The 23,956-nt window shown below is 40.1% G+C and overlaps 1 long non-coding RNA gene across 1 annotated transcript; it reads left to right on the top strand.

Annotated features, from left to right (window-relative positions):
- The first annotated feature begins 16,809 nt into the window (after positions 1 to 16,809).
- LOC114560711 (uncharacterized) lies at positions 16,810 to 19,025 on the top strand. The gene is made up of 5 exons (XR_003693220.1): positions 16,810 to 17,080; positions 18,012 to 18,076; positions 18,184 to 18,362; positions 18,446 to 18,633; positions 18,745 to 19,025. It is a non-coding gene; the product is annotated as an uncharacterized LOC114560711 (long non-coding RNA).
- Positions 19,026 to 23,956: the final 4,931 nt, after the last annotated feature.

The raw sequence follows: 23,956 nt of genomic DNA, 5'->3' as shown, positions 1-23,956 counted from the left end.
GAGGGGGCCTTGAAGAGACCCGTGAAAATACAGATATATTCAAAAAGACTATGAGAAAAAGAACGTTTTTTTAAACATCCAAGTGTGTAAACTAGTAGAAACCTAAAATACAAGCATGAGCCTGAAAATGAGTCAGTTTCCTTTCATTGCCATTATCAAACCAATCAACAATCCTACGAAGTCGTGTTTGAAGAGCACAAACCTAAGCAGTTTCAAAAGTCTTATTTGCCCAACTGTCAAGTCAGTTATGCAGTCTTCACAAATCTTGTCTAACACAGGGAAGCCATGTGGTATCTGACAAAATTGCTAAGCGCTGTTAGCCGTTCAATGAATCTGTGCGGCCCTCAATAATATCCGTGTTCCCTAAATGTGCACACAGTCATCAGAACTCCCGGTTTACAGTTCAGTTTAGCAATACACTTTGTTGAGGTTAAGTAACATACTAAATGTATGTTTAACACAATTTATTAAGAAAACAACCCCTTGAATAGGTTCACAAAGAAATAATTGTAATGTCCATAAGTTTAGTCCAAGTCAAAAAAGTCTTCCTTGAAGAGCACAGGTAGTCCAAAAGAAATGTCCATAAACAAAAACTTCCTCCATTCAAAATGCAAAAATATAACTCAATGAACTGCAATGCATTGTAAAAAAAAAAAAAAAACTCAAAATGAATCAAACTCACCAGATGTAGTACTGGGAACAGGTAGTCCTGCCTAGAGTGGATCTCCGGTTCTCGTTATGGTCTCAAATCTCACAAACCTCACACCTTTTTTCTTCACATGGACGAGGTATCAGCATTACAAACTGCTCAATCCCTTTTTCCCTCTCCACTGTAGGCAGCCAGGATCTGTTGGACCTCTTCTGTCTACCTCTAAATGTTTCTTTCCTCCTCCTGAACAATTCTCGTCCCTTTGTTCTCCAGGCCACGCCCCCTCACACCTGTGATCCTGATCTGTGTCAGCTACAGGAAACTATACATGGCATGGCAACTATAAATACATAATAGTATAACAGGGGACATGTTTATACTTTTAATACTTTAAGTACATTTTTCTGATTATACGTACATACTGTAACATTTTCAATACAGGACTTTAACAGAGCTGTAACAGAGGATTTTTACAGTGTGGTATTAATACTTTTACTTCAGGATGTAAATTCTTCCTCCACCTCTGGTTTATGCTCTCATTTTATTTCACTTAATGTCAGACACCTGGACTGTTTGAATCTGTCTCCACAGTTTGTTAACTTGTTTGCAGATGTGTGTGTCCAGGAAAGCACATTTATACCATGCTGTAGATACAACTCCCTGTGTATATATATATATATATATATATATATATATATATATATATATATATATATATATAGACAGTATATATCTATGTATGTGTGTGTGTGTGTGTGTGTGTGTGTGTGTGTGTTTGTGTCGGCCCCCTCTGATGATCTACTAATGACAAATGGATGGAACGAGCCTGAGGAGCCCTCGATGGGGAGCCAGCCGTGTGAAGTCAAGTGCAAAATTGATATTTGAGGACAGCTGATGCATTGTGGGAGCCAGGTCTGCTTGGTGTCATTGGCTCAGTGTCACCGTGATGCTACACTGACTCTGTTTCTATCACAGCTTCATCCAGAGAGGGTTTCTTTCCCATCGCCCTGCCTCCTCACCGTGAGAGGAAGGTGTCTTTAGAAAATACTCTCTCAGCCGCAGGGAGGATGTTCTCAGCATGGTCAAGAGTTTAGACTTGTGTAAAAATGACTCTAAATTACTGAAGCGACTCAAATTAATGTTAATGTTAGCATATAGATGACTTGGAAAAAAAGAAGACTGTAAAACTGAGGAAAGCAGGACTTTGGTTAAAAATAGACACTTTCCACCCAAGAAGAATAGAAACATATTCCTCACTCTTCTTGTTTTTTCAACGTTTAAATATTATTTTCAGGACAATTTGACTGTTTTTGTGTTTTTTTCCAAGCTGCACGATTTCAATCAGATGGTAATGTTCTCGATCTCTGCTGCATAATTTTACACACACACATTTACCCCAACATTTAGAACAGGCATCGAGATTGGTCACCTGGTATACGCCTGGCTGTATCATATAACTCAATCACCATACATCAATCGTTTTCATTTTGGCCACAGACACAATGTCACTGAGCACTTTGTGCTATGAGTTCTTCAGGACAAGTGATCAAGTTCAAGAATGGAAACATTTCCATTTTATATTTTAAGTAAATAATATGATCTAATTTGATCCTATAGTGTGTGCCTCTCCACTTGCTTTTTGATTATTACAAATAATAAAGCAAAAATGATCATCTTAAAGTAGAAGATATACTGTACTGTCTCTAACTTCACATGAATTATAAAGAGGTGAGTAAACGCTCTTAAAGAGGATTCTTTTTTTTTCTGTCTCTGAATCGACTGAATTGACGTGTATTTATGTCCGTATGGGAATGTGCTCCCGTCTGTGTATACATCTTTGCATGAATAAATAAAAATCAGTAATAGCGAGTTTTTTTCCTCTGACGTGATCGATGGCACTAAATTGAACCTGGGCTTTAGAATAAGAAGGTTTTGACCGTGTTCTTGCGTCACTGAGCGATGAAACACAAAACGTTTTATTTATCGCAGGAGCTGCCGTCCTTCTGCTCCGTGTGGATTTAAAACAGGAACCTGCAGCGCCGGAAGCTTTCCTCTCGGGACCAAAACGGCAAACTTGACGCCTCCCTCGGGCGGCCGTGATGGATGTTGTAGGAGAGGAAGGGGAAAACGTTTTCCCAGGATGCCGAGTGTCTCCCTGCAGGTTAAACAGCGCTCAATACAGAGCTGCTTCACAGACATCGTTTCTGACAGTCTAGAGCAATGTCTGAAACTGTTTGCACAATATGAATAACACAGCAACAAATGCTAAAACATATTTAAAAAAAAAGAAGAAATTAAGAAGCATAAAGTGTTATAATGATGAAATGAATGAATGAAAAACACGCCAGGTCGTTATATAGTCACGTTATTGTAATCTATTAAGTCGTGGACAGGTTACGTAAATGCCGTTTTTTTTCGTGTATATGCAACGACTTTTGAACGTGTACAGGTCACGCTTTTCGAACCTGCTGCTCTGGGGGACGCGACAACGGGGAAATGAGGCGCCACACGCCGGCCAAAACAACGGAACGGGCCGCCACTCGCGACCCGCGCGGGGGCACACAACAACGGGGAAATGAAACACCAAAACGGGGAAATGAAACGCCACAATAACAAGACGGTTGGGGTTAGGAAAAAAAAAGAACGGGGAAAGGAACCGTCACACACGGGACACGCCGACAAAGGAACTGCCACCGAGGGGCGCAATCCCCGGTCTCCGGGGGGAAAGTCCTGTGTTTTGTGACCCATCCACCACCCAGACCAACCTCCCTTCGCGGACTTTCGCCTTATCAACTACTCGCTACTCGCTTTCGTTCTGGGATCACAAAATATGCTTCCCATTAAAATGCATTGCTTTCAATTTCGTAATGGCCACGCGAAAAAAACGGCATTTACGTAACCTGTCCACGACTTAATAGATTACAATAACGTGACTATATAACGACGTGGCATGAGACTGGGCTGGAAAAACACCCTTTAATACATACAATACAATACATTAATACATATTTTCCGGAATCTCTTCATTCTTTCATTGTATTCTGACAAATCAACAGTGGGGAAATATGCATATATTGTAAATATACTGTAAAGGATATAAGTAGCTGTTTAATTATGACATTTTAACAAAGTTGCACAGACTTTGAAAAACAATAATAATAATTGTCACGTTTGATTTTATGAACATTATGTTCAGCATCATGTGCGTAGTCTATATCCACAACGTTCCACTTCCGGGATTTCTCTGGTGCAGCCGTAAATTCTGCCGGATGTCCCTCTTTTTCGGCCAGATATCTCTCACCTTCTCCTTCCTCTGTGTTGGCGTTCTAACCTCTGGTGGATTTGTGAGGACTATGGTTAACTGCTCCTCAGATCTCTGCAGGGTAAATCCAGACAGCTAGCTAGACTATCTGTCCAATCTGAGTTTTCTGTTGCACGACTAAAACTACTTTTAAACGTACACGTTTCACCAAAACAAGTTCCTTCTAGAGGCTATTTTGCAGAGGCACAGTTGCTCCGTCCGACGCTTAGCACCGCCAAAGATGATTGCGATTGGCTTAAAGAAATGCCAATAAACCAGAGCACGTTTTTCTACCATCCCGGAATGCTGTTCGGACTAGCCAGTGGAGGAAGGTCTGGCAAAGAGAGACTATCACGTGCATAACCAGAAGTGAAGTAAAGTCTGATTTGAACCCAAACCATGATCTTTGTCTAATATTAACTGAGTCGTTTTTGTGCCTAAACCGAACCAAACTGCGAACATTTCACAATGTTAAAGTCGTGTTTAAAAGTGCAACCGTTACGATTTGGGGTTAAGTTATGAGGACAGAAAACGCTCCTGTGGTTCATACTAGAGCAGGGGTTTTCAATGTTTTTTTAAGCCAAGGACCCCTTAACTGAGAGATACGGATCAGGGACCCCTACTACATAGGTTGTATAAAATGCATAACTAGGCCGACAATAACTTGTAGGGTAGCTTAAAGCTTTTATACATATCTTTATAGTGCATAATACTAAGCTATTAAAATAGGCAAATGATTTTATAAATCATGTTTTCATTTTAAAACATACATGTGGCAGAGTGAAATCTTAGGATGAACTGTATCTGTGGCTAACTTACTTATAGGTCAGTAAGCCTATCCTTAGTATGGATTTATATTTGCTAATAATATGTTGGATTCATTGAAAAAGCTTTAAAAAATTAACAATAATTAACTGCATTAACTCTGAGGACCCCCTAGGGGTTGCGACCCCCCTGTTGAAGATCTCTGTATTAGAGGGAATAACAACCTAGATCACCGTATGGCTTGGAGGAATTGTTGCCATTAGCTCAAAGCACTGTTGTGCCTAGGATTGGGCATCGAGAGCCTGTTCCAACTTGGAATCATTTAAAAAAAATTATGATTCCAATGGAATCATTTTATTATTATATTCCATTAGGAAAATTTGGTTTTTGAATCCGATCATCAGTTCCAAATTTAACACAAGCAAGTTTCGATTTTCCTAGAGGCCACCTACCTACCTCCAGGCGCCTGTTGTGTTGCAGCCATGGAGCACAGTAAGCGGCGCTCTAGTGTGGCTTTATTTTTATGTTGAAAAAGGCCGGTAATACTGTAAATCTCCATTGAATCGGAATAACATTTTCCTCTTATCTGTGAAATAAGCATGTGACCCGTTTCAACTCCACCCCTCAAAGAACCGGTATCAAGAAACGGTAAGAGCCGGAATCAAGAAACGGTAAGAACCGGAATCAAGAAACGGTAAGAACCGGAAATCGATGAGAAAAGAATTGCAATTGGAATCAGAATCAGAATTGTTAAAATCAGAACGATGGCCAACCCCAGTTGTGCCCAAGTACATGTTGCACACAGCTATTGCATGACTTTAGATGTCTGTAGTTATATTTATTTTTATTGATCCATTGTCTCTTTTTCTTTTGTGTCATCTGTGAAACCACGTGTGTCCTTTGTGATAATTATAATAAAACAGATGGAAATAAAAGACTTATTCACACGTTTAATCAAGAGAATATACTGAAATGAATCACCCGACAGAGCAGGACTTTGTTGATCTCAGAGCAGCTGAAATAAAAAATAAAAATGAACAGCTGGCGTTAGGTTTCCCCTTCATCCCGTTTCTTGATTGTGATTGGACGACCAGCAGCTCAGCCACACTTTGTTTACTGATGTGGATTATTTCCATACGTGACGTGACATCGGTTCACGTTACCGTACGGTCCGATGAAAGAAACATATTTTCCCTTTTAAAGCTCGCCGCTCGTTGGACGGATGCTGCGCTCCCTGCTGACCGCCTGTGAAGACGAGCAGTGAATCATTTATGTTGATTTCGGGTCCGCCTGCTTGTTTCCTTTTTTTACCACGTTGATCCTGAAAGAGAGGGATCAACATAGGGAGAGAAAGAGAAGGAGGAAGAAAACAGCTGTTCAGGAAACATCAGTGTCTAAATGTTACTTGGCTTATTTCATTTTATCTTTCACAGGCACACGCTCCATTTCTTCCAACCCGTCCTACTTCCCTTTTCCCCTTCTAAGCATTCTTTCTACCTTCATTCCCCCTTTTTTACATTTTTTACATTTCTTGCAGTCCTTCCTTCCTTCCTTCCTTCCTTCCTTCCTGTTCTTGCATTTCTTACTTGATTTAATTTCTTTCCCTTTTTCCATTCTTTGCATGCTTTTTCTTCCTGCCCTCTTTACTTCCATTTGTTCTTCCCTCCCTCCCTTCCTCCTTCACTTCTTTTCTTTATTCTTCCTTTATTTTTTTCCTCTTCTTTCTCTTCTTGGCGGTCCTTTCTCCCTGCCTTCATCCCTTCTTTCCTTCAGTGTGGGTTTGTTTCCTTTCCTCCTTTTTCCTTCCATCCTTTAATGTCTTTCTCCCTTCCTTCCCATTTCTGTCCCGCTTTTTCCCTCTTTTCTTTTTCCTTCTTGTCTTCCTTCTTACGTCTATGACTCCTTGCCCTCCGTTCCTTCCTTTCTTTAATTTCTCCCACCACTGTTTCCCCTGTGTCGTTGCCTGACAAGAAACTAAAATATGCATTCTCTCATCATATATTGAAAGCAGCTATGGAGAATAAATGTTTTCGTGGAAACACAAGAAGCGTCAACAATCTGAAATGGTCTTGTAAGTAGCCGGCTGGCTGCTGGCTGTAGCCTTTAGACGTGACAGTGGTGTTGGTTTTCTTATCTACAGTACAGGCCAAAAGTTTGGACACACCTTCTCATTCAATTTGTTTCTTTATTTTCATGACTATTTACATTGTAGATTCTCACTGAAGGCATCAAAACTATGAATGAACACATTATGTACTTAACAAAAAAGTGTGAAATAACTGAAAACATGTCTTATATTTTAGATTCTTCAAAGTAGCCACCCTTTGCTTTTTTTGATAACTCTGCAAACCCTTGGTGTTCTCTCAATGAGCTTCATGAGGTAGTCACCTGAAATGGTTTTACCTTCACAGGTGTGCCTTGTCAGGGTTAATTAGTGGAAGGGTGGCTACTTTGAAGAATCTAAAATATAAGACATGTTTTCGCATGTATACGGCTACAGCCAGCAGCTGGTTAGCTGAGCTTAAGCCGTTTCAGATTGTTGTCACTGAATTATTTTCATTTTTTCCACGACACATATAAGGCCCTATTTTAACGATCTAAGCGCACGCTGTGAAGCGCCTGGCGCAGGTGCGTTTAGGGCGTGTCCAAATCAGCTAATTAGACTATCTGTCCAATCTGAGTTTTCTGTTGCACGACTAAAACAACCTTTGAACGTACACATGTTCCACCAAAACAAGTTCCTTCCAGAGGCTATTTTGCAGAGGCACCGCGGCTCCGCCCAAGACGATTGTGATTGGTTTAAAGAAATGCCAATAAACCAGAGCACGTTTTTCTCCTATCCAGGAATGCTGTGTGGACTAGCCAGACCCTCCTCTACAGCGCTTTGGAGGAAGGTCTGGCAATGCAAGACTAAGAAGTACGTTGCTCATTTGTCCTGTTTGATTTTTGTCGGTCAGCTTTAACTCTTTCACTGTTTCCTAAATAAAAGGACATTCGTCTGATTTTCCTCATTTGTGAAGTTGCTGAGCTGCAGCTCGTTCAAGTCCTTCATGGTGAAAAAAATCTGAAAGAAACATGAGGCGATGAGACGCTGGAGCTCATCCAGCAGCATGTTAAATAACTCACACGCTCACATCTGAGAGGAGGAAATCATTCCAGATGTTTAATGAAGTCATATATCTGCGGTGCACTCGTCTTCAAACTGGCCGCAGCATTTTTTTCTTCTAAATCCAGTGATGTCAGAGTAGGCTTAATTAGGTTAAACAAGACATTTTACATTTTCAGATGATAAATGTCTCTAGGATGTAATTTCGCACGCGGAGGAAAAACTGAGGCCGGGGATATGGGGGAGCTCATGGGAGACGAGCAAAGCTTCATCTGCGGCCTGCTGGGAGTCCTTCCAGAGAATCCCCCCCCGCCTTACCTGTCCTGTCCGCAGGTGTCGTGACGGCGAGCTGGGACTGGCGCCTCGGCCCTCACCTGCCTCATCTACCCTTCAACAAACCGCTCTGACCCAACATTAATCATCGGCAGGCAGCACCGTCTCTCTGCTCCCCCGACACGTTGTACCCGTCTTACCTCTCGTACCTGTCGTACCTCTCGTACCTGTCGTACCTCTCGTACCTGTCGTACCTCTCGTACCTGTCGTACCTCTCCTTTTCCTCCAGGGAGCTCGCCTCATTTGCCTTTTAACGCCGTCGCTCCTCGTCCTTCTTCAGTACTCCATGATGTCTCCCGTCCGCGTGACCTCACCTGTCCTGGCTCTCTTTTTTTCATTAAGATGATTTTTTTGGGCATTTTAGGCCTTTATCATGCAGGACAGCTGAAGATGTGAAAGGGGACAGAGAGGGGGAACGACATGTGAGACGTTGGCTGCTTAAAACACAGATAAACGCGAATTTTACAGACTACAGGTGTTTACTTTTAATACCAATGCATTTGGGAAAAGGCTGGAATTACACTGCAGCCAGTATATTACTGTAAATCCATATAATACAGTTAGAAACTGTATGTCTATTTACAATAAAATACCTTAAACTTTAAAAACAGTATGCATGCTGTAAATAAACACTTGTTTACCGGCAAAGCTGCTGCCAGTTTATTACTGTAAATTTACGATGACATGATGATCTTATAGAATGCATGTGTCAAACTCAAGGCCTGCGGGCCAAATCCGGCCCTTGGATTACGATCCGGCCCGCATAGCAATTTAGGTTCACAATACATTTTGGCCCACTTAGTTTTTGTCACTTTTTCTGATGTTGTTGTCTTTTTTTTTGATGACTTTAAGTTTTGCCAATGTTTTTGTCACTTTTTCTGATGTTTTTGGGTGCTTTTTTTCTATGATGGCTGAGGAACTTTTTCTTGACTTCTTTAAGACTTTATGTCGACCAAACTGTAAGTGAGAAGACTATATAACACATGCAATAATACAGTCAAAGATATTTGACTTTTTTGATTAAATAAAAGCCTATCAATAAAGTAAACATGTCTGGCCCTTGATGTGGTTCTTATTTTCCAGTGTGGCCCTCTAGGAAGTTGAGTTTGACATCCCTGTTTTAGAATATGATGCATGGCTGTAGATTAGCCAACAGTACATAAAGGAGTTAAAATGAGAACAACCTTACACATCTGCAGCAGTAAGATGAAACATATACATTACTGCAGCAGGAATATTAATCCAGAACCATCAGATAGAAGAGGAAAACTCTGACAGGGAACATTTACTTTAAGTACAGTACAGGCCAAAAGTTGGGACACACCTTCTCATGCAATGCGTTTCCTTTTTATTTTCATGACTGTTTACATTGTAGATTCTCACTGAAGGCATCAAAACTATGAATGAACACATATAGAATTATGCACTTAACAAAAAAGTGTGAAATAACTGAAAACATGTCTTATATTTTAGATTCTTCAAAGTAGCCACCCTTTGTTTTTTTTTATTAATAAAGGAAAAAATTCCACTAATTGACCCTGACAAGGCACACCTGTGAAGTGAAAACCATTTCAGGTGACTACCTCATGAAGCTCATTGAGAGAACACCAAGGGTTTGCAGAGTTATCAAAAAAAGCAAAGGGTGGCTACTTTGAAGAATCTAAAATATAAGACATGTTTTCAGTTATTTCACACTTTTTTGTTAAATATGTAATATTTGTACTGTAATAAATCCAAAAATGACACCAATGCCTCATCAGATATTAAGGAAACATGTTAAACTGAAATACTATCTTTTCTGACAACAATGCTAATGTCAGTATTTTTTCTTTTTGAAATTTACATTCCGTGACGGAATTTATGTTTATGTTTTGATCTGTGTGTGTGTGTGTGTGTGTGTGTGTGTGTGTGTGTGTGTGTGTGTGTGTGTGTTGTTATCAACGGCCCAGTTTGACAGGCAGGCCGGGTTGCCAGATATATACCTGTAAAAACGTAGATAGATTATACATGACATAAAAAAAGAAAACAGCATGTTTCTAACAGTTGCGTGACCAGAGACGTAACAACCCCCTGGTAAATATTGGAGATGTATTTGAAAGATGGAGACAGCTTAGATCCCAAAAGGACGCGGAGTTGGCTTATTTTCTCCTGAACAGGTAAGCATTAGCTTCAGGCTAATTTATCACAGCTACTAGGGATGGGCATTTTTTGTCATTTCAACATTTGTGTACTCACATTGAATTATATAGCTAGAGTACCCGAGTTGGTTACTCGCAAAAACAATTGAGACATAGCCAGTAAAGTGATCCTGACTGGTCCTGGCTAACGCCGCCATGCTAACCCTGCTAACGTTACCGGAGGAAGCAGCCCATGGCTGTTTACAACGTGTAGTTCAGCGGCTCGAGCCGACAACGGTGAGTTATTTTATGCCACGAGAGGGGGGCTGTAAATCGGAAAGAGAGGACCGTGAGTTTGCAGTGTGTTTAGCGATTGTTGCAGTAATTCTAAGCCAATGAAGTGTGTTCTGTCAGCAAGGTAGCTAGTGGTATTTTTAGCGTTTCGTATTGCAATTCTAAGCCGAGGAAGTGTGCCTGACTGGCGTGTGGAAAGGACGGTAAGGTTGTTGTGTTTTTAGCAGTTCATACTGTAATTTTAAGCCGAAAAAGTGTGTCTGTCAGTTGGTTACAGAGCTCCGCGTGAGCACAGGCTTTTATGACTGTCAATATAGCCAGCATCTAACGTTAGCTACTCCGCTGTGCTGTGGAGTAACGTCTGGCTATGTGAGACTAGCATCTGACGTTAGCTACTCCACTGTGCTGTGGAGTAATGTCTGGCTATGTGAGACTAGCATCTAACATTAGCTACTCCGCTGTGCTGTGGAGTAATGTCTGGCTATGTGAGAAAAGCGTCTAGCAACGTTGTTGTGAATGCTGCGGTCTCAGCCTGGCAACCCCCGTGAACTTCGAGTCTGGGAAGGAGGGGGTGGGGGAAACGACTCTCCAGTATTTTGAATTGGTAGTGCAGTAACTATTTTAACCGCTAGTTGCCAGTATTACACACAATATTACATATTGCACCTTTAAGTACGTAATTCCATATGTGTTCATTTTTTGATGCCTTCAGTGAGAATCTACAATGTAAATAGTCATGAAAATAAAGAAACACATTGAATGAGAAGGTGTGTCCAAACTTTTGGCCTGTACTGTATATTAAGTAGCTGATAATACTTACACATTACTTACACGAGTATTTTCACAGTGAAGTATTAGATATGCAGGTGATAGTTCATCTTGTCGTGAATAAGAAAAGTCTCCGTGACCTTCCATCCTGCATGTTGGATTGGAACCCCCCCCCTCCCCCCTCCACCCCCAGGTGATGGAGGGATGGGTGCAGCGGAGGTGTAGTAACAGGATTACAGGAGGCAGGAAGCAGAGGTCTTTTGTTGTGAGCCGGCTGGTTGTTCCAGAGCGTTCCAGAGAGCAAAACTGATTGATTCCCAACCCCGAGTGGAGACTCCTGAATGTCCCCTTACTGTCTGCTTCACTGGACGTCAGAGAAACCGACAGTGTTGGGAATATGTTACATTTACTTCCGTGAGATCTTTGAAGAAAGCCTTTCTCATCTGTTTTATTTGTATCTATATAGGCACTCCAAACATATTCTTCTTAAGTAATGCTACGTTTACATGTGGCCGGCTATTTCCATAAACGGACATTTCAACCTCTCCGTTTTCAAAAATAACATTGTGCACAGCTCTCAGTTTTCAGAATAGTGTTTGTTTACATGTACACATGTATATATGTGCCGTCAATGCAGCCAAGAGCACGCCAAACCTGTATGTGGCAGTGTAACGAGAAGCTCAAGCCCACGTTAGCCAATCAGAATCCCGAAAATAGCAACAACAGCAGCGAATCACTTCCTCTTTCTCTCTCTCGGCTTCCTAAACCTCCGTTTGTCTCAGTTTACATGCAATTTAAAAAATCTCCACTCTGGCCGGAGTTTTTAGAAAGACTCGGTTTCAGAGGCGAATTTTCCGTTTGCGTGTAAACGAAGGGAAATGTCTCCGTTTGTAAAAATAACCATGTACGTGTAAACAGGGTCTCAGAGTACTATTACTTTGATGAACATTTACTGAAGTACAAAAATTACCGGTATAAAAATCTACTCAAGTAAAAAGTAGCTAATTTAAAATTTACTCAGAGTATGAGTTACTTATGTTACTTTTTAACAAATGGGGGACATTCTTATTTATACTATTTTATATGTATACGTATTTAATATCTAATTCATATTATACTTATTTAATTAAATTGCAGTCTTTTCCAATATGATAAGGGCACAAAGACATTCGATTTTAGTTTGTTGACAGATGCTTTGCCAAAGCAACGGCACAAATCGTTAGAGAGCTTTTTTATTTACTTTTTTTCTAAGTAACGACTGTGATTTTAAACGTAAGCAAAGCAAAATACTTTAAACAAAACATACTTGAGTAAAATTAAAATTACAGATTTTAAAAACTACTTAAAAAAGTAAAAGTACACAAAATGACTATTCACTTACAACAACGTGAGTAATTGTAATTCATTATTTTCCACCACACTTGACGCATAAATAATCCCAGAAGCATAATACAATTTCCATTTGTGCCACTAGTCATGTTTCCACCTAATAGTCAAGCAAATTTTAAGCGAACTTTTAAAATGTCGCTAAATCAAAAAGTTTAGAAGCTAAGTCCTTCGGCTAAATGGAGAGAGGTAGCATTGTACAAGTTGGCCACCTGTGCAGAATACAGGGTTGTGGCAGAGACATTTGGTGTCAGCGAGACAACCGTTCACCGCTGTGTATACGCCATAGACAGTATATAAACTGGACCAACAGACCCCGTTGCTCTGGACGGAGACCAGTGAAGGATAGTAGAAGCACTTCTCCGGTGATGGCCAGCTTTACTGCGCAGCCTCCAACTGAGAGAGACAACGTAAATGTGACGTGAGCAACGTGTCTGAAAGTTGTAAGTCTTCTGGTAGCTGTGACAAGAGAAATCTCAATCATTCCCAATCTTATAGAGACGGAGAGTGTAGGTGTATGTAAGGAGATAACATGGGCACAGGCTAATTATTGCTAACTAAAATGCTAGTTAACATTAGTAATTAATCCTAAACATTTAATGTAAGTCGAAACTGCCTGCAAGCTTATCCTGTACTATATGGTAATTCCTCTACTATGTGACACAATCGTTAGCCTATTTTTACAAAAGCGTCTGCTACGGAGCCATCATGGAGCCTTTTATACATTGTCGTGTTTCTTTAGAACTAAACAATAAACAAATAAAGTCTTTAGATGTAAAGTTATTCGCTGTCAAGTGGCGCCAAAATGAATGCTAGTCAGTGGAATGCTAACGGGAGGTGATGGCCAGGTAGCAACAAAATGGCGCCATAGGAGGTTCGAGTTCTGAAGCGAAGCTCACCCCCTTGGTATACGCGGTGTGCAGGGCAGTACGATTCAAGCTATTGAACCAATTCGCCAATTTACCCGACGTGGCTGAGGCACAGGCAATGGCGCACCGCAACTACAGTACGTAGGCTATTTGGATTGTGCGTTATATCAGTGCATTGTGTCATTCGTGCAATACGTAGGCTATTGGGGTTGGGCAATATGTTAGTTGTGCAATATCTCATTGTGCAAGGGCTGTGCTACACTTATTGCGGAGAATGCAGCCGACAGGGTTGTTCAATAAAAAAATGCCAAAAAAATACATTGATGGAAACACGACTAGTACTACTGTCTCCATATCTGAGACGGACAACGAACTGTACTGAATCTGATGCATATGACCAAAAAACAAATCGTCACTCCCATTGCGTAAAATACGGACTCTGCTAAAACTCTCAGGCAGCAGCTTCTCATTTTTACAAACGGATCGTATAAGCTGTCGCTAATTAACACTAATTCTGTGAGTAACTTGACGTCAGGGCTTTGGGGCGGAGGATGGAGTTCACATGCTGTCACAGATTACAATTAAAAGTTTGTACTAACTACAATTTTTTTTATATCCTTTAAAATCAGAAATACTTGATGATCCCCGGGGGGAAAATGGGTAAAGCATACTTTAATTATCATGCACAGATATTGTTGAAAGAAAAAATAATGTTACAAAACCTGGTTGCTGTAAACCACAAATTTCATTTGGGATTAAGTACAGCACCTTTAAATACATAAGCATAACATTAACATAAATAACATAAATACATATCCATTAAATCAGTTTTGTACGGGGTTGAGAATCAAAAGTACAGGATATATTTGATTACTGGATATATATATATATGTACATATGTGTATGTGTGTATGAAAATATAAAAACATTATGCATCATATCTTGCAAACATGAATCTCCTGAGCTTCAATTATTTAAACTGAAAACACATACACACACACACACACACAGGCTTCTCACAGCAGCTTGATGTCATTATTTTGAATGATGTTATATGTGCAACACAGTACATCTGTATGTTGTATGCGTGTGCGTGTGTATCCCATCATGCTAATGTTACACGTAGGATGAGGAGTTTTAGGGGGAAACTGCTGCATTTTTTATGCCTCCTGCTTCTTCCATTACAGCTCTCCACTCTAAGGCAACCAATTTTTTTCCACACCAGTTTTTTTGTGTTTTACAGATTTACCAACACAGATATGTATTCACATTGTTTTAACATGGATTAAATAGAAATGGAATAAATAAAGAGATCCAGAAGAAAAATTGTCTTTTTTCGCTCTCTTTCTGTTAACTTTTATTGACCTTCTTCCATTATGATCAGCCTACAGGATATTTATTCACTGCAATGATAGAGTCATACGTTCTTGCCGTGACTCACCCACTGCTTTCCCTGTAACACACGACACACAGGAGCAAAACCAGCAACGCTAGCTGAAGCTCAGTCTAATGTTTGAACTGGTTTCACCTCAGTTTCAACTTCGGCCCTCAAACAATCTTGATCTCTTTATGATTCCAGCGCAGCCTTTTCAAGGTTCTCAAGGACACAAAGTTACTGTATACTACATGTGTTTGTGTTTATGCAGATGATATGCACATGTACGCGGATATGTATATGACATTTACATTCGAAAAGATTTTTGTTTTTCTGAACACTTCAAGGGAAAAGAAAAGAAAAGCAAACTTTTTTCACGATGATGATGAATTTGAAAGTCACTCTGACAAAAGTCATTTTGGGGTGGTATGCAATCATGTTACCTTCACATCGGGGTCCTACATCTCCCTGTTGGGGTTCTAACTCACAATCATGACTGGCTCGCTCTACATTATCTCTTACTTATCGCCGCTTTTGGGCAGAAACCTTGTAACTCCATATTTCATAATTTTAGTTTTTCTTCATAAATCTATGCTATTGGTCGACCTTTACATCTTTTTGTGGATTTTACAAGTATTTATAGTGACTATGTGTAACTTTTGAATGTTTCTGAAACTGTAACTAGTCACTACACTTTGCACTAACCTTCATCCTGGACTATACATCTGCCCATTGCACTTACTATATTTCTTGCATTCTGCACTAAACCCATTCAGCCTATTTTTGTTATGCTAAAAAGTTATTTTCTATATCTGTTTCTGTATTTCTTGTTTATTTCTTATTTCTGTTTATTATGTTTGTTTGTTTGTGTATGTATGCAGCATTTGCTAATAAGGCAAATTCCACCTAGGTGTAACTTACTGTGGCAATAAGTCCTTTTCTGTTTCTGAAACACAAGGGTCAGATGAGTGTAGCTCATGGTTTTTTTCATTATCAATTCATCTACTGGACATTTCCTCGGTTGAACACACAGACACACACCCGCATGCACACACACACACACACACACACACACACACACACACACACACACACACACACGCACACACACACACACACACACACACACACACACACACACACACACACACACACACACACACACAGAGAGAGAGAGAGACACTGCTGCAAGTTTTTCAATAGACAGTAATGAAACATTATTAGATAATCAGCCTCATTCAGCTAAACAGACAATGACAGGGAACTAGAAGGTAAAGAGCTGCTCTTTTAAAATCAACAAATCTTGAATGAGGTTTGGTTGGTGCGATGAGGATGCTCCATGAAGGGACACACACACACACACACACACACACACACACACACACACACAGACACACAGACACACAAAGTCCCGGCAACAGAGGTGTAATAGAAGATGTTAAATGGAGCCTGCAGCTGGCTGACATCAGCTCAACTCCCTGCAGCCATGACGACAGAGGTTACTGATGGATGTTACTGTTATGTTTCATCAGATATTGTTATTAACACAGTATATTGACACCAAATGATAGTGCGTGATGTCAAGAAACCCTTCAAAAAAGGTGTGACTTTTTACACGTCACTTGGTAAAAATGTAGGAAAATCAGCAAATCCTCACATTGGAGAAGCTGCAAACAGAAATGAATTCATGATACATTTTCTGTGGATCATCTAAATAGAATAATTGTTTCTAATTATCTCTCGCTGGTTTCTGAAAAAGAAGCACAGATTCAATCTAAATGTTGATCCTCCGGAGTTGTAGACGGTAGACGGGGGGGCTTGAACCGGCAACTCTTACACCCTAAAAAATGCTGGGTTATTTCATCTACCCAACCGCTGGGTTATGAAATGTTTTACCCATTATGGGTTATTTATATGGAAGTTGGGTTATTTTGTGCAACTCATGTGTTGAGTCAAAATCCATCAACCCAACATACATCGGTTGACCCAGCACTTGGGTTGTTTGTGCTTCGAACGTCATTGGGTTGCATCAGATCATCAGCAGAGTCCACACACCGAGCGCTTGTCACAGCAGAGAACCAGTCTGGTCATCCAACGAGGCAAATACATAATAAAAGGTTTGTGTACACTAGCTACATGTCTAATTCACATTGTCTGTGTTGCGTTACCTACTAAAGTACTATCTTTATATTGTGAGGCTAGTTGGTTAGTTTGGCTAACAACGTAGCTAGCTAACGTTAGCCATTTAGCCGTTATCATGGAAGCATGTATAACCTACAGCTTATCCGTTTGGTCTGAATTATATTAATGAATTAATGAAACAAGTTCATAATGCCCATGGGCATATGGTCATGTTTATTGAGTTCACCAGGCTAATTTGCCAGCTAGTTTCAAGCTAGCCAGGTAATTCGGCAGTTAACAAACTATCTAGCTAGCTAGCTAGCTAGATAGTTTACTAGCCAACTGGCTGTCAGTTAGTTGCTTTGCTAGCTATATTATTTTAACTGGCTGTAAATGAACGCGCTTGTTTTTCCTTGAAGCTTTTAATGTGAAATGTGAAGGCATAACAGTGTATGACTGATTAAAGTATGTAAAAACAGTGAGATAACCTGATATGTCTGACTAAATGCATGTATGTGCATTTATTTAAGTAATGTGGTGACCCACAATAGATAAGAACAAATGCTTATTTAAAATGGCGGCCTGGCAAACGACAAGGGCCACTTGAGTTAAGGGTTAAGAAATATATAATAAAAAGTTTGGGAACCACTGCTGTACTGTTGTACTGACACTCGTGCCCTGAAGGCTATGCTTTGAGCAGCCACAAATATTCTTGTAAAAAGGTAAAAACAATTTACATGCATGCAATTTGTCATATGAATTGTATAGGTAGAGAGGGAGGATTGTGATGCTAAATAAAATGGCTGTTATCTTCACATTGGATTACATTCTACTGTTAGTCTGCATTGCTTTTACATGGTGATATCTGAATAGTTAATACAATAGCAATTGTATCTTTGCTTAAGCTCTTTTTGTGTTTCTTTTCAGATCAATGGATAGCTTTGTCATTAACACTATGACAGAGTGCCAGACCTTGTCGAAAGATTTAAAAGGTAAGAAATATGTTTTCCCATCCACAGCATATCAAGTCTGCATTGCTACTAAAGCCCTTTTCAGACATGAATTCTTATGAAACATAATTTCCTCTTTTTTTCAATAGCTTCCACGTAATATGTCAAAGTGACTCCAATAGATGAATAGAGCCGGCCACTGGATTCCTGGAGGAAAAGCTGCGGAACGTCAGGAAGCGGCTGAGATCAACCAGCAGGTTGCAGAGCACGGCACAGACACCACCACAAACGCCAGATGATGGCGCTCTAGCAAGGGCTCTCATACCAGGTAATTATTAAACTGAAAAATTATTTGATGAAGCAAAACATCCATATTTCAGTGAATGACAACTTTCTTGTTCTTTTTTACAGACTGTACCATATCAGACGAACGTGGGTCACAGCTTAAAGAATCGTTGAGAAATAATTCTCAGCCCCTCAGCCAGATAGAGAACTACATGCAGAACACAGCAGTCTACAGGGCCAAGTGAATTAGGGACAACAATTGGACCATCGATCAGATCCTCGAAGAGTTCCCTCACCTAATGACCAAAGGCATGGTAGGTATAGGGAAATATGATCTTACATACTGTATAAGGATGCATTGTTTATAATGTTTTATTAGTGTGCCACATTGAATTGGTTTTAAAAATGTGTTTTCCATTTTATAGATTGCACAGGCTTGTCCTGCATGGGGATGCTGCATCAAAGTTGTTTGAAACTTGGTCACGTGAAATGCCAGGAGGGGAGTCTAAAATGGTAAAGTTTATTCAAAGTAGAATACTTGCTTGCAAGTAGAGCTAATGGCTCTTAATAGCAGCTTTTTAATAGGAATTTGAATTTGTTCAGTATATACCTGTTGAATGTTCAGCCAGTTCATTCGTAATTGTTGTTTTGCTCTGAATGTTTTCCTACCTGAGTGATATGAACTGCACCAGTTCCACTATATTGTTGATATAATGCATTTTTTTCAAAGATTCCATTATGTTGTTTTGTTTTTGTATTGTTTAAGTGTTTATTAAATAATATATGCATACATCTAGCATGTATTCTGTTCTAGGTTTGTAGTTTAACAGTTTTATTGCAATTTATTTTCTTAAATTGTACTGTAATGTGTTAGAATTAATCTGGCATATAGGTTAATTTTGCCCAGCATTCGGGTACACTATATAACAAATATGTAGTTGAATCAACCCAGAATTGTAATTAATTTGACCCAGCATTTGGGTACACTATATAACAAATATGTAGTTGAATCAACCCAAAATTGTAATTAATTTGACCCAGCATTTGGGTACACTATATAACAAATATGTAGTTGAATCAACCCAAAATTGTAATTAATTTGACCCAGCATTTGGGTACACTATATAACAAATATGTAGTTGAATCAACCCAGAATTATAATTAATTTGACCCAGCATTTGGGTACACTATATAACAAATGTATGTAGTTGAATCAACCCAGAATTATAATTAATTTGACCCAGCATTTGGGTAGAATATTTAACTCATCTGTTGGGTTAAAAATCACCAACCCATCTTGCTGGGTCAAATTAACTACTGTTGGTCCGGTGCAATAGTGATCCAGCGGTTGGGTTATAAAACAACCCAAGTTGGGTTATTTTTAACCCATCATTTTTAAGTGTGTAGGTTTCCAAGCCTCGTCCCCACAGACTGAGCAAGGGCCTCCCCAAAATAAGCACAATGTCAATGGAAAGAAGCAATCAAAAGCGGCGCAACTGGATTCAAAGATGCATCTGTGTGAGTAGAAAATGTTTCAACTTGAGCTAAAAAAAATTGTGCTTACCCCAGGCTTTTTCAAAACACACACACATTCACATCAGGGACTGAGCTGAACACACACAGATAGCTGTACAGCTGGTACAGTAAGACTGTGAAGTCCGTGTACGTTATGTGCTGGCGCTACCCGAGCTGGCTATGTACTCCGGTAAGAGAGTCGCTGCAACCTTTGGTTTTAGTTCAACAGATTTATTGACATCCAATCCCAGCATGTGAATACAGTGCTTGTTGCTTGTGATAGTATGTGTTTGTGTGGTTTTCTGTAAAATAGAGAAATACAGAATATGTAAATATAACCTGTACATAACGAATACACATATATACAGATTACAGGTCAATAAGCAACAACTGCAATATACACAATTATATGCAATATACATAATTGCTATGCAATAAATAGTTGCTGTGCAAACAACCAAATAATACTGGATAGTACTGGAAACCAATAAATTGCAATGTGAATACGCTGCGGGCCTCATTGTACAGTTACATCTATTGGCCACTAGATGGCGCTCTAAGACCACAAATGAACATAACAGCTACGTACGGGTGCAATAGTCATGTGATACACCAGCTGCGCAAATGGCACGGTGAAATGCGCTTCAACAATTAAACCAGCAACACCATCGCGAGTGCAGCAGCTGAACTAATCCTCAGCAGGATTGTAATTAACGAATGTACAACACTGTGCTAACATGCATCCATGAATCAAGGTATTAACTATTGTTTCTGAATGACATATTTGCAGTAAGCTCCTAGCATTACAGTAAACATAAGCATGCAATCCTGAACTATAGTAAAGAAAATACTGTTATGTTAGCTACGCCAACAAAGATACATGCAACACCAGCATGGACATAAAATTGTGCACTTACGTTCTCAATAACGCACACGGCAACACAACAGAATGCTATATAAGTAACGTGCAACTTTAGGAGCAGCTGTACTCGTGTCTGCAGCGAACTACAAAAAGGAAATGGCGAAATTGCGCATGTGCGCAAATGCGTGAGTCCAAGGAGTGACGTCGGCTCATCAGTCCCGCAGGGAGTTTTCAACAAAGACAATGATCTGAATGCTCAAGGTGTTTTACACAGCTTTATGGCAGCAGAAACTCACCAACATGCAACCACGACAATAAAAGGATGCAGTCGCCTCTGGTCCTCATCTTTTTACCATCCGTGCACCGAGCTCAGTGTTGGTTTCAGTTCATTAAGGCTCACAAATGGACAGAAACTACACCAAAATGCTTCAGGGATGATGGTTATGATTCAGTGTCCAACAAGCAACAAAAAGACTTCCTCGCTATCATCTCTCCCCTCTACCTTCCTCCATCTCCCAGGTGACTTCTCTCTGAACGTCTCATGTTAACAACCAGACCTTGTGGTTGTGAGACCATGTAATGTGTGTATTTGCAGCATGTTTGCTAAATGCTGCGCATGGTTTGTCAAATTAATGAAGATGTTTTCTTAATTTGCTTGTGTTTTGTCTATTTGCATGTTTTCTGAAGTTGCGGTGTGTTTGACCCTTTAGGCCACCGTACGTTGCAGTTGAGTCTGTCCTGCGGCGACGAGAGCTAAATTAAGACATCAAAACGACTAGTTAGGATTAGAAAAAAGATTGTGGTTTGGATTGAAACACCGGCCCCCCTTAAGTAGTACTCCTGGGGAAACGAACACGCGTTTCCTGGGTGAAAGTCTTGTGTTTTTACTGGGACAAAAACTCCACTCCTCAGCGTGAAAGCCCTGGGATTTAGGACTCAACCATCCACCAAACCTCCTTCCTATGACGATTCAGGACGCTCTTAGGCTACATTTACATCACTATGTTTAGGTTTAAAAAAACGAATGTCTTTTGCTACATTTACACCTCACATTCACGCTGCTCTGGCATTTCCGAGTCCCTAAACGGGAGGAATTTGAAAACCCTTCTGACACCCCGATTTGGTTTGGAATCTGCGGGGTTGTGTTGCAGTGTCAACGGCCTCAAACGGAGACCTTTGGCAACACCGACACTGACACCAATGTTTCGCCGCCTGATTGGGTCATAATGTCTCGTGTTTAATGCCTCCTGTCTACCCCCAGCACACACATGCCCAGTATACAAGAACGTCCATACTATTTTAGAGGTCCCATGGCATGAAAACTTCACTTTATGAGGTCTTTTTAACATTAATATGCATTCCCCCAGCCTGCCCATGGTCCCCCAGTGGCTAGAAATGGTGATAGGTGTAAACCGTATCCTGCTCTGCCTTTTAGAAAATGAAAGCTCAGATGGAGCAATCAGGAATCTTCTCCTTATGAGGTCATAAGGAGCAAGGTTACCTCCCCTTTCTCTGCTTTGCCCGCCCAGAGAATTTGGCCCACCCATGAGAAAGCGCGAGATATCATGGCTTTCAAACAAGCAAAGTGGCAGTTGGTCAAGGCCACCCCCCCCCCCCCCCCCCCCCCCCCCTCTCTCCTCCTCAATAGCTACAGACACAGAAAAGGACCATCCTAAGGAAAGCTCATTGTGGGACTGGCTCTAGTGGCTGTAATTCTGCACCAAGGCTGAATTTTGGGAAAGAGACTTTATTATTATTAGAGAGTATTAGGAGACCACTAAGGTCTATATAAAAGAGACTTCAGATACAGTATTAGGGGGCCACTAAGGCCTATATAAAAGAGACTTCAGATACAGTATTAGGGGACCACTAAGGCCTATATAAAAGAGACTTCAGATACAGTATTAGGGGACCACTAAGGTCTATATAAAAGAGACTTTAGATACAGTATTAGGGGACCACTAAGGCCTATATAAAAGAGACTTCAGATACAGTATTAGGGGACCACTAAGGTCTATATAAAAGAGACTTCAGATACATTATTAGGGGACCACTAAGGTCTATATAAAAGAGACTTCAGATACAGTAATAGGGGACCACTAAGGTCTATATAAAAGAGACTTCAGATACAGTATTAGGGGACCACTAAGGTCTATATAAAAGAGTCTTCAGATACAGTATTAGGGGACCACTAAGGCCTATATAAAAGCATCCAAAGAGCACCATGTAATGGGACCTTTAGAACTTCTAAATGTAGCAATGTAAATGTAGCTCTATACAGCAGTGAATACAGCAATAATAAATACGTGGAATACATACGGATTGCAATGCATTACTTTTCGTAGCTATTTGTACAATTGGTTCATGACAGCAGCCTGCTGGAAGTCTGCAGAAAGTGGTCTTGAGGCTCCTTGTGGACTTAATGAGGCGGTATAGATTGCGAGTCTGCAGGTGCGGGGAAGTCCGGACATTGGACATTTGGTTTCACAAATTTCCTATAAAGGACAAGACACGGTTCAGCTGCTGCTCTAACTGAACCTTAAAGCCACAGTGATGACTTCCTTTCCTGTTCTGTGTGTAAAAGTGGGCTAATAGTGCTGAGGGGGAAAGAAGTAGGCCAGAATATAAAGTTAATAAATAAAAAAGGATAATGTAAGAGCAGTGAAGCCTCAGAGAGCTCAGCCTACATTCTGCTCAGTATTTTTTAGTTCATCTGAGGCCTGGAAACGGACACATTCAGTCGCTGAATTCATCAATAAAAAAAACGTCTGAAGGTTTCTGATTGACAGGGAGACGACAGAATCTGTAACACCTGTCAGTCTGAGGAACCAGCTGTGTGTATAAATCACCTGTTTACAGACATGTACCAGAGTGTGTTTATGCAAAAACAACATGAATAATCATTATTTTTGTGTGCTTATCTAAAGGTAGGTAATTCATGCATGACTTCATGCATGAAAAAGCATGCATTCATTTATGTAGTACTTCATGAATCAGTAATGTACCATGATTAATCGTCTCTCATTCATGACTTAATGCAGGAACAATATGCTAATTAATGCATCAATTAAGGTATTTGAATCATCATGACATCTGATTTATTATTAATGTTAATGTGTTCTTCATAGGTAAATCAGTAGTTAAAGTGACAGGCTAAAGAAACTGAATTGTAGTGTTGTAATCATGATTAACTACACATTATTTCATCATGTTTGTGGCCCTTCAAATAAAGTGCTGTCCTGGTCCATCTTTAACATCGA

Source organism: Perca flavescens, chromosome 8 (genome assembly GCF_004354835.1).
Source record: "Perca flavescens isolate YP-PL-M2 chromosome 8, PFLA_1.0, whole genome shotgun sequence".
Classification (NCBI taxonomy): Eukaryota; Metazoa; Chordata; class Actinopteri; order Perciformes; family Percidae; genus Perca; species Perca flavescens.
This window is presented reverse-complemented; position numbering and strand designations above follow the sequence as displayed.